The sequence below is a fragment of the Terrapene carolina genome, unplaced genomic scaffold (assembly GCF_002925995.2).
Source record: "Terrapene carolina triunguis isolate 2854851 unplaced genomic scaffold, T_m_triunguis-2.0 Scaffold97, whole genome shotgun sequence".
Classification (NCBI taxonomy): Eukaryota; Metazoa; Chordata; order Testudines; family Emydidae; genus Terrapene; species Terrapene triunguis.
The window spans coordinates 6,654,164-6,666,747 of NW_020664448.1; positions in this window are offsets into that span (position 1 = coordinate 6,654,164).

Here is a 12,584-nt window from a genome sequence, read left to right on the forward strand (position 1 = left end):
GCAGTGGATAAAGGTGCATTACACTAGTATAGCTTCTTCTCTTTCCTATACAGGAATAAACTACACTGGTATAAGTAGGTTTATACTATCCACATGAGGTGGGTTGCACTGCTTTATCTATACTGGTATAGTTACAGTGGTACAACTTGTATGTGAAGACAAATCCTTTAATCTGTTGATATTTTTATAGCTACATAAAATTTTAAAAATGTCTGTAGACATCTCTTTCTGTCTATATGCCTTCACAAGTATATGTACTCAGACATATTTTATATACGACAAATTTTCTATTGTGGTTCCTAGTGGTTTTCAAAACTGAATTGTATGGTTCCTATTTGTAATGCAGCTGGTGAAAGAACCTCTACTCACCAGACAAAATGTTCATGCTTGCATTTATAATTCAATTTTAAATACCTCCAGGAGGATATGCAAATTATGGGTATTATGAAAAATCACATTGATTTACATTGCAATCGTTCCTTTAGTGATGGTCATGGAAGCTGCATGTCCATGAGTGCTTATTCTTATCAGACAGGATCACTGCAAAAGGGCTGACATTGCCCTGGTTTTGAAGAAGTCATTACGCCAATGGAAGAATCAGAACATTCCCATGCACACTGTATCACACTGAAAAGCACCACAGACCTGGTGATGTTTCAGAAGTATTTGCTCTCTCTTTTTTGAACAAATACCTCATCTACTCATGACTACAACTCAAACTGGAATAGCAGCTCTGGAAATATTAGTGATCTGGCTCAGTCCATTGTCACAAGGCAGGGATTCTCCCCATCTTGCAAAGGATCCACTGCCACACCCACAAGGTTTTCCAGCTGCCCCTTTACCTCACTGCCTCCCCTCCCAGGGGACTTTGGCACTCCCACTTCCTGCAGCTCCCTGCTCTGACTCACTGGGTCTCTCTCTCTTCCCCAGGACCAGGTGTCCTCTTTTAAAGCCTATGTGGTCAGTAGATGCAGGACGGGTGCACTGGTCCTGCTCCCTCTTAAAGGGCTAGTGTCACCTTGTGACATTCATACTTAACAGCATGGAAACGATTAATGGAAAAGATCATCACAACTAGTCCATCCCCACCCGATGACAGACTGCTCCTTACATGGTTCCAGGCCAAGCAACTCAGAGATGGAGATTTCTCTCTCTCTCTGGTTTTTAATTCTTCTGTTTTGTTTTCAAGAATCTGAGAATGCTGTGCAACCTTACAGATGGACCAATTATAGTCAACATATTCTGCCTTCATTCTGGGTGTGGAATTCCCAGCAAGGAAATCTGTATGAAGCATGAGCACAGAATAAGCAGCAAAGCTAGGTCTCTAGTAAGACCGGGGATGATAATTTTACTCTAGTATGTGCAGCACTGGGACATAAGAAAAACAAGTGAAAGGCACAGTAGTTCAAAATTTCTCCTCTTAAGCGGATTTAAGTCTGACCCTAAACTTTACTGTTAGAGCTGTGTGAAATGTAGGGTTTCTCTGCACTGCCCCGCAGTTTGGATTATGGAGGTGTGAACAGCAATGGATACCAAAGTGCTGTGCTGGAATTCACCCATACGGTTGCTGCAGGTGCAAACTATAATGTTCCTAGTTTGGGTGGACGTAGTACTCTTCAAGAAGGTTTACATCAGGGGTAGGCAACCTATAGCACGCGTGCCAAAGGCAGCACGCAAGCTGATTTTCAGTGGCACTCACACTGCCCGGGTCCTGGCCATCGGTCCGGGGGGGGCTCTGCATTTTAATTTAATTTTAAATGAAGCTTCTTAAACATTTAACCTTATTTACTTTACATACAACAATAGTTTAGTTATATATTATAGACTTATAGAAAGAGACCTTCTAAAAACGTTAAAATGTATTACTGGCACGCAAAACCTTAAATTAGAGTGAATAAATGAAGACTTGGCACACTACTTCTGAAAGGTTGCCGACCCCTGGCTTTACATTAATGGCAACTAGGAACCTTTCACTTCATGCCCCCAGCATCCACATGGGGGAGTAACAGCATAGCACTTCGGTAAGTGGTACTATTTATACCCCTGTAATCCAAATTGCAGACCAGAGTAGAGACAGCCTTAGCGAACGTGCTTTGCGCATTTTATTTGGGTTTGATTCACTTGGGATTTGCACCGAGTTTTTCTTTAAGATTCAGGTAGAAATGAATAAAACCGAGGTCATTTGGTTTTACAAAATCAAAGTCAGAGCATTTTGTATCCAGGAGATCTGAGGTAGAGTAGACGGAGCACAGGATTGTGAGCCAGGAATGCTTCGCATCTAGCCATCGCCCTGATAGTGATATCCACTGCGGTCTTGGGCAAATCACTTGATTTCTATGTGCCATCTGCATGACGGATAATACCTTAAAATATAGGGATGTTGTAAGGACTAATTGCTTTAATGTGAAGCACTTGGACAGCAAAAAGTCGTACAATTCAAGATGAGGTATGCTCATAGATCTGATTTTGGTCCATTCCCAATGAAAACTGAGATAGTTTTGGAAAACCACACTGGTTGGGCTTTTGTTTTGCAAAAAACCAGTGACTGTTCCTTTCCAAATCCTATTTCATCGGAACCGCCCTAACACGTGCAGTATTTCAAATTAATGGTTACAGGTAGTGCCCATTTTTTATCTTTATATTTGAACAAACCCCAAATCTCATACTAAAACTCAGCTGGAACTCCTGTTACAGCTGGCATTGAGAGCAACTCATGCAAAGGAATGAATTACCCACAGTTTCAACTGGAACCATAAATCAGATCAGATTTGCCTGGAACTGGCTCAGAGTTGTTCGTAAAGTTCACAAAAGTTTTGCAAAACTTGTGCTGAATTTCAAATGTATAACAAAACTCAAGGCCAGGATTGTTTCACATGGTTGTGGGTTTGCTGATCAGCTTTTGCCCAACCCTAAGTATCATTGCATGGGATTTGTACTTGAATCCATAGACTAATCTCAAGAATTCTCTATCATGACTACAGCAAGGCAGGAAACAGTTTTCCCATCCTACCAAAAATTTTGAGATTTAAAAAAAAATTCCTGACCCAAATTGGGATGAAAAGTTGAAATCACGAAAACTTTCACAATCTGAAAATCCAAAATAAATGTGGGTTGGATTAATCCAAGTGTATGTTTTGATCATTTCCTTTTTGTTTGTTGAGTTTCTTTTTTTAAAAAAACTTTACATTAACTTAAATTGCTAAACAAAAAGTCATTTCAAACAGAAAATATTGAACATTTAATTTAGAAAATGTCAAAACAGAACACTTTGAAATGAGAAATTCATTGAAACTAACCCTTTTTGTGAAGTTTTGGTTTCAGTTAATTGCCTTCCACCCCTCCCCAAAAAATATTGAAAAATTCCCAAACAGCCACAGCCCTGTGTTGGGAGCCATGAGGAATGGCATCACCCAAGGGAGACATTATGGCAGGGGTGGCCAACCTGTGGCTCCAGAGCCACATGTAGCTCTTCAGAAGTTAATATGAGGCTCCTTGTATAGGCACCGACTCCGGGGCTGGAGCTACAGGCACCAACTTTCCAATGTGCCGGGGGTGCTCACTTCTCAACCCCTGGCTCTGCCACAAGCCCTGCCCCCACTCCACCCCTTCCTGCGCCCTCCCCTGAGCCTGGAGTGCCCTCGCTCCTCCACCTCTCCCCCCAGAGCCTCCTGCACGCCATGAAACAGCTAATTGGGAGGTTCGGGGAGGGATGGGGAGGCGCTGATCGGCGGGACTGCCAGTGGGCGAGAGGCACTGGAAGCAGAGGGGAGCTGACGGTGGGCTGCTGATGTATTACTGCAGCTCTTTGGTAATGTACATTGGTAAATTCTGGCTCCTTCTCAGGCTCAGATTAGCCACCCCTGCATTATGGGGTAGGGAGGCCTAATAGCTCCTAGTTGTTTATGGGGAGCAGACCAGCTACTACTCTCTTGTGGAGGATCCAGTGTGAGTTCAGGAAAGTGTGGGGACTGGTATCATTCTCAATTTTTGTAAAGAATCACAAAATGTGAAGGGTTCCTGTGTCCTGCCGCTTCAGCTACTTCAGAAACACAATCTCGCCCTGTATTACAATAGCTAGTGTACCCTATGTTTGAAGTAAAGGGAATGATTACCTCACTAAAACAAAACAAACAAAAAGCAACCAAGCCAGCAAACTTCCAGTCAATCTCCAAAGATAAGAGGGCAAATCTGGCCACACTTATTCAGATTGCTGGCTATCATAAAAATGACTTTTTTTATTTTAAGAAGGGAGCTAACCCATTGCTTAATGCTGCATGTGGCATTAGGAGCTTTTGATCTGCCAAAACTCCTTAACTTCAGTCGTGCTGAGTCTGAAATTTTGAGAGACATTGTGCAGACAGCAAGCACAGTAGAAATGTGAAGGGTTGTATGAGAGTCAAGAGCAAAGTTAATTTTTTTTGAGTACCTGGGCTGCCCCAAACAGGGCTGGCTCCAGGCACCAGCTAAGGAAGCAGGTGCTTGGGGCGGCCAATACAAAGGGGCGGAACTCCGTCCGCTATTGGGGCGGCACATCCGTGTCTTCGGTGGGAATTCGGTGGCGGGTCCCTCAGTCCCTCTCTTCCTCTTTGAGCTGCCGCCGAAGAGGAAGAGAGGGAGCGAAGGACCCGCTGCCAAACTGCCGCTGAAGAATGGAGTGGTGCAATTGAGCTGCCGCCGAAGTGCCGCCGATCGGCTTTTTTTTTTCCCCACCGCTTGAGGCGGCAGAAAACCTGGAGCTGGCCCTGGCCCCAGATAGACTTCTGCATGTTCCCAGAGCAGGTGTGTTAGCATTCTGTGGCGCTTGCAGCATTTCCAGCTGAAGGGACACACCCCATGAAGGTGAGATAAGGCCTTAGTTTATACTATGGATTGAACTGAAATGGATGGAGATGAAGATTTACTAACCCACTGTGAATATTTTCTGGAATGTATTAGAGGAAAAGAGGGTTTTAAAAAATCAAACCACTGAAAATATTAAAAATTTCCATTTTGCAATGTTAAAAATTAATTACAGATGTGTCAAGCTCACCTCCTACGTAGGTTGGGAGCTCATCAACCAGAAACATAGGAATTCGGAGATGATACAATTTATGATAAAATGAAATATTATATATAGTTAGATTGTGTGTGTGTGTGTGTGTGTGTCTGTGTGTATGGGGGAAATCAATATTTTCCTCTTTAAAATCAGCTATTATTTTGCCTAAAAAGAAACACCTGAAAGCAGAAAATAAACATTTAAAAATGGAAATCCTGATTATGCCACAGACATTTCCTGACAGAACAAACTCATGAAACTGCCCACCCAGTAAAACTTTAATACTGTTTTGCCTCTCGCATTTTATACTGTTTGTGAACCTACCTGTAAAAGAACATCATGCATTTCAACGTCCTTGAATGAAGACCCTGTTCACAGAATCCAGGAGCATCACTGTCCTTGAATAAAGATCCTGTTCATAGAATCCAGGAGAAAGGAAACATTCAGCCCCCGTTTCTGATGTAAAACAGAGTTTCCCTGGTATATGAGTGTTCTGCCTACATGAACATACTGTACCTTGACTTCTGTAGAAATCAGCAATGGAATTTGTTGGGGGGGGTGGGGAGTTGGGCTGTAAAATTAGGTATTTTCCACCTCCTGTTTTCTGTTTTGGGACACACGGAGTCCCCAAAGATAAGCCCATGAACAGCTCATTGGAATAATTGAGAAGAGGAAAAAAATCCCTATAGGCCCTATATGAATGCATTTTTTTAATGCCCATGTGTTTAAACTGTGTTTGACACACTATAGTGTTTATTTTTGCATTTAGTTGGAGGTAATTTATTCCACATCTGTATGATAGTAAAAGGAGTTGGTGTGAATGGAAGATGCCTCTCAAACAGACACTCCCGCCACTTGCTGCATTTGTTTGTGGTTATGTAAGCAAAAAATGGCATGCATTATATTTTTATGATCCTTGCTATTTATTCTGTTTTTGTCAGACCTTTGGGAATGCATTCTATAAACTTTATTGAGACAAGATATCTAGAGGCGTTTGCATACTTGTGAGCTCAGCACAATATTACTTTTTAATACACTTTTGACTTTGCAGGGAGAAAATAGAGTAAAAAAATGTAAAACAGCAATATTTAAGGTGTTTTGTTTTTGTTACCTGCCTTTTGCCTCCCTAGGTTAAAAACAGATAACGAGCAGATCATTTGAATGTAATAAACTAGAGAACACTGAGGTACAGCAAGTTTAAGTTCTGATTAGTTGTGTGGTTAGAAAATGTGATTTATAAACTGAGGCCTCAGTTCAGGAAAGCAATTAAGCACATGCTTCACTTTAAGCATATGCTTAAGTCCCAATATTTAACAAACACCCAGAACCAAAATCCCAGCCAAACACCCACACATTTTGAGGATGTTTGGAACTGCATTCTAACTTTGCAGATGATTCCCATATCTATAGGGAGCCAGTCTTAAACCACGGATATAGACATACCTGAAGTTGGTGACAATGTGAATACAGATTCACTGGCAACTGAGGTCCACCTGTATCATGTTTAGATTACCTAGTGTTGGATATAGAGGGCCTGTTTTTTTCATTTACTTGCATCACTGTTACCCCCGAACAATCCCATTTACTTCATTGGCTTTATACCAGTGTGAAAGCAGAATCAGGTCCAGAGTTTTTAAATTTCTCCTCCCATTATAGAAATGGCTCTTTTCCATTCAGCTTTCACCCAGAGCAATATTAGAAATAAACAGGGAAGTGGAAGGTGAGACGAGTCAAGGTCCATCAATGCTCCTCCCCTCCCACTACAACTGATGAGAACTGATCGTGTGTGGACTATGCCAACTGCATCCTAACAAATTATTCTGCTCAGAGCACCCCACACCCCGATAGCGTACAAAGGAAGATGAAACCATTCTTCATGCTTTGAGCAATTTTTTGCCCAGGTCTTACAATGATATGTAAGAAAAGGAACCATCCTGTCACAGGGTGGCCAACTCCACCAATACACAGATATTACTCTTGATAGAAAACAGCCTACTGGTGGCAAAATAAGAGACTTCGCCCCAAAGCAATAGCAAAGGGGCTTTGTTAAGGAAGCAATGGCAGAACAGTCCCACAATATGAAGAACCAGTGCAGACATTACTACAGCCCATAGGATGCACTAATATCTCTGTCTGTTGTGCCTTTCTTCCACCATGTGGAGATTTAAGTCAATGGCTTTGCAGGGTGATAGATCCAGCAGCCTTGACTCTCCCCTCCTCCACCTCACCTCATTGCTCAGGCCACATTGCCATGGAGAACACTACTGCTGAGCTAGACTCTGTTCCATATAGGGGAATCACTCTTTTCAAGCTCCTATAAGCCTGCCCAACTTTGCTCTGGTAATGGTTAGGGCCTTAATATCATGGCAAACACAGGACACATGTCTAATATGCATCTCTGCTTCTCTGCTCACTAGTATAGTTTCATATCTTTTTTCTTAATTCCCCCCCCTACCTACCCCCAACAGGATTTTAACTGTCCCGCCATCATAGTTTGGCACTTAATGTAAGAACCATGAATCAGCATAGAATGCACAGAATTATTTTTGTTATGTAAATGGCATTTAATGCTCCATTCCCTAAGTAAATCATTGTTTCAATGGAAGTTCAATACTCTTATCAGGAAAAGCTAACCCAGTCCTGACAGTGCACAGGTGGAATGCTATCAGCCTGATTGCCTAGGGAGTATAAATGCATTAACAACTAATAGGATTATTGACCTTATGTCACAGAAATGAAATAATTTCAATTTTGTAATTCTGCTCTAATTGTCATAATGAAGAACTCCTTCCCTCCTTCCTTGACTTTCACGGCGAGGGGAAGTACATTCGAAAGAGAAGGACATGTATATAATCAAGCCCCAGGCTGGGTGGACCTCAAATGGCCAAGAACACATAAGTAGTTAATACAGAAAATTTTCATTTTTTAAAGTAGTTCCTGGATATGTATTTGACTAAGGGTACGTTTTCACTACCTGCCGTATCGGCGGGTAGCAATCGATTGATCCGGGATCGATATATCGCGTCTCACCGTCAACTCCGGAACTCCACCAGAGCGAGCGGCGGTAGCGCAGTCGACGGGGGAGCCGCAGCCGTCGATCCCGCGCCGTGTGGACCCCAGGTAATTCGATCCAAGATACTTCTATTTGTGTAGCTGAAGTTGCGTATCTGAGATCGATCCCCCCCCCCCAGTGTAGACCAGCCCTAAGATACCACAATGGCTTTGAACAAATCAACAAGTCTAGTTATTAGTCAGAGTCAAGAGGCCTGGATTCTATTCTGACCTCTGCCGTTAACTTGCTGTGTCCCCTTAGCCAAGTTACTTCACCTCCCTATGTCCTAGTGTGGGGATAACACCACTTAGGCTAGGTCTATACTAGGGGGGGGGTCGACCTAAGATACGCAACTTCAGCTACGTGAATAGCGTAGCTGAAGTTGGCGTATCTTAAGGTTGATTTACCTGGCCATGATGACGGCGGCGAGTCACGTGGACTCTGCTTCTGCCTCTCGCTGCGGTGGAGTTCCGGAGTCGACGGCAGAACGATCGGGGATCGATTTTATCGCGTCTACACTAGACACGATAAATCGATCCCCGATAGAGCGATCACTACCCGCCGATCTGGCGGGTAGTGTAGAGGTACCCTTAGTTACTTTTACTTTGTAAAATACTTTGAGATCTATGGATAAAAAGCACTATGTAAGCGCTGAGTATTTAGAAGCCATTTGGATTGCTGGATTACTGTGTGTTCACCTGGGACATTAAGGAATACTATTCTTGTTTCAGAACGTTTACATAGCATCAAGGTTTTGACCAAAGCGTGGAAACTTTACTCTGATATGTGTCAACCTGGCTTGAACCAGGATGCACAACTTGGGTGATTTCCTGGTATCCAAATTTGCTAATAACTCTATATGCATATTAAGATAAAAAAAAGTAAATGCACCTATTTGCTCATTCCTGTATCTCTTGATTGCTGCATAGAAATTGCTTTTTATTTGACCTCAACAGAAATAAGGATCTGAATTTGATTAGATTATTCCTTACTCTGCAATTAGGGCTTCTTCAAGTCACCACTGAGCCCTGACACAGAGAGTGAACCAAAACCAGAGTCCTTACTAAGGATTTACTACTAGAGCCTTATTTAGACAAACTCCTGTTAACGTCAATGGGAAGGGGGACAAAGACATCAGGACTTGTTCTTTTATTACCCAATGGGCTGCCTTTGGCTCTTGAGCCACCCAGGAGTGTCAGTAAACATGTCTTTTGGGAATCCTCATCATATTCCGGGATCCTGTTCGATACTATGCGCCGAGAGCAGCTGCTACACTAACATTTTCATTCTTCCAGAGACGTGAGAGTCACAAAAATCCTGTGCAAATTTACAAGCCTCACAATATGACAATAAGGACAGTTCTTCTTCCAAATATATTGTAATGGAGGTTGGGTGAAATCTCATTGAAGCTGTTCGGTGCAATAGCCACCCTTCATTCAGGATACATTTAAGAAGCAGATACGTTCCTTTTTGGAGTAAGATAGCCGAAACAACACGAGCCACCATTCAAAATGCAAGCCATGTGCAAGGCCAGTCAGCAACTGAGCAATGTGGACGGAGGCTGTTTGCTGGGGATTGAATGGAAATGCAGGTGGTTGGGAATTATTTGGTGGAGGTGTGCTTGTGTTTGCAAGCAGAAGCACCCAGAAGCAGACAGACAAAGAATACAGCAGAAAGCCAAGGAGACAGCAAGAGAAGCACTTGCAATGTGACCCCGACAGAAAGCCAAGGGAAAGGCTGGAAAAAGGCGTGCAGCTGTGCCTCCTGTTTGATTCCTACTGTGTTCTGGGAAACAGGACTTCCTGTACATTCTTTGAAAAGAAGCAGGACTGGATCAAAGAAATACCTGTCTCCAACATCAATTTCTCCTCCGAATGGAAACAACAAGTGCCCAGATATTGGCTAATTGCTGGGACAAGTGTCCTCTCCCCCCCCTCCCCCCCCCCCCAGCAGCACATTTTGCATTTTGGAGTACAACACAACTAGTCTAGTCTACTCCTACCTCTTGAGCACAGTTTGGTGTCTCACATAACTTTGTCCTAACACTGAATCCACACTGCAGACCCCTGAGTCCAGGGAATCTTTGATGCCAAAAGGCATTTGTACCGTCACAGAGATCACCTGTGAAAAAACCCCACTGACTTCATTAGGGCTCCACATAGACATGGGGGCATCTATAAACGAACCAGGGCCTAAGCTCCTTGTACATACTGAGAATGGTGTATTTAATCATATAAGCACAGAAATTAGCTATGATTTATGAGGTCATCTATCTAGTCCATCCCCCTGCCAGTACAGCATTAATCCCTCCAATACGTTTTCTAGTGCCTCGTGGATTACTGAAGTTTAGTAAAGTTTATACATAAGACAGAAATTTTGCTCAGCACTTTCTTTTAGTAAAATGTGCAAAAAAGCCAGCATAATAGGATTCAGATTTTATTTGGCAGGAATTGGGCCCAAGAGAGCCAATTCACTAACCTTTACAGCACACATTTCCTTTCACACAAGCGAAAGAAATGAGACACTTAATGCAACACTTGCTTTATTTTAGAAAATTACAAAATTTTTAACAATACAAAAAGGGCCCATTTTGATCGTGGCTGCATGTTCCAGGCCAGTGTATAGCATACAATAAATAATCATTAAAAAGTTTTAGAAATGTACCGTTCGTTTTCAAACGGCAGGAGAGAAAAACAAAAATAAATAAATATATTTTGCCCAGTTAATGCCATTGACACTATCGGGCTTTGTGATTAAAGTCTACAGGAGAGGCCTTCACTCACCTCATTGTATGATAGAATATCAGGGTTGGAAGGGACCTCAGGCGGTCATCTAATCCAACCCCCTGCTCAAAGCAGGACCAATTCCCAACTATTTTTTTTGCCCCAGATCCCTAAATGGCCCCCTCAAGGATTGAACTCACAATGGGTTTAGCAGACCAATGCTCAAACCACTGAGCTATCCTTATCAACATGAAAGGCAAAGACTCAGTGAGTTCATCCTCAAAATACAAGGGTTCTATTTAAGTCTTACCGAAATGCAGAAGATCATGGGAAGGACCATTTAAAATGTTTGGGCATAAAACAGTTTTCTAAGAAGGCAGAATTGGGATGCTAAAGATCAAATTAAAATCAAGCCAGGCTTGTGGGATCAGGTTGAGGCATTTGCATATTTTAGGGGCCGCTAGACTGAAAATAAAACAATGTTGTAAACGTTAAATGTGTCAGATATGACAGGTAGAGCAATTTTAATTAAAAAAAAAAGGATTTGGTTCTTATTTTATATTTTAACAATGACTATCAGCTTTATTACATCTCTACCTTTCTGGTAGTCAGAGAATAACACAGAGAAAAGCTCATGGTATTATCTGAAATCTCATGACTCTCATGACACTTTCATTTCAATTTGCAAACCAAAGGTGTTCTGTTAAAGAATGGATGAAGATTCTTTCAGGTGCTTAAACCAAAATCTCTAAATCCTGAACTTTGGATCTGGAATATGTGGGAGAATTGGGTTGTAATCCTGGTTCTGACACCAACTTGGCCTGTAACCTGGAGCAAAGTGAAGTAATGATAATGACTTCATAACTAATTATTATTTCTAAAGTGCTATAAATGCAAAGTTTTATTAAGGTTAGCAAGTGATGGAGGAGGGAATGGAGCTTGGGACCGCCTGACTTCTAGCCATATCATGAAAAGCAAGTGGCTTTTGGAGAGATACCGTGTCTGACAATCAGCATTCCTCTTCCACCACATGAGAGTTAAATGGTTCCTTGTTTCTCACCCTTTCTGGTATGCGCTCACACAAACTGAAAAGCTCATCAGCAGGGGAAACCCTGCAGCCACACTCCAACCAGCTGGATGCATGGCATTGCCAGTTGAGCTGCTGTTGTCTGCAGTGGCATCCCTGGGTCACGGGAGTGCAGTGCCACTCACTCAGATTTGGTCTACCCGGACTCCTGTCATCATGACGGCTGGACCAAACTTGATTGGCGCTGGGGACCCCAGAGGCGAGCCCAGCCAGCCCTGTGAGACAGGAGCCACAGGGGCTGCCACGTGACCCTTTGAAACACTCTGGCGTTTCAACACTCCCCAATTTTGGGTTCCGACCCACGGGTTGAGAAACCCTGGCCTAGAGCACTCCATGTGGTTTAAAAAGACTTTGCCTCAGTTCTGGAGCTCTGGATAAAAAGAAAATTAAAGAATAGATTGGATTGTATACATCCATTTTTATTGTAGTATGGAACAGCATTCTTGTTCTGTACATTGACATCTATTTGAGATATGGAGATTTTGTAGGTATATATATTTGTTATTCATCACTGCAAAAGCCATATATATATATATATATATATGAATAAAAGAAATGTGCTAACCCATTTCCCCTTGTAAAATAACTCTGTCTAGATAAGATTTTGCATCTTTGATGTCTCTCTTTAGTATCTTTTGGATGATTAACCCTACTGTAGGACTAGTAAATCTTCAGTTTTAAGCAATG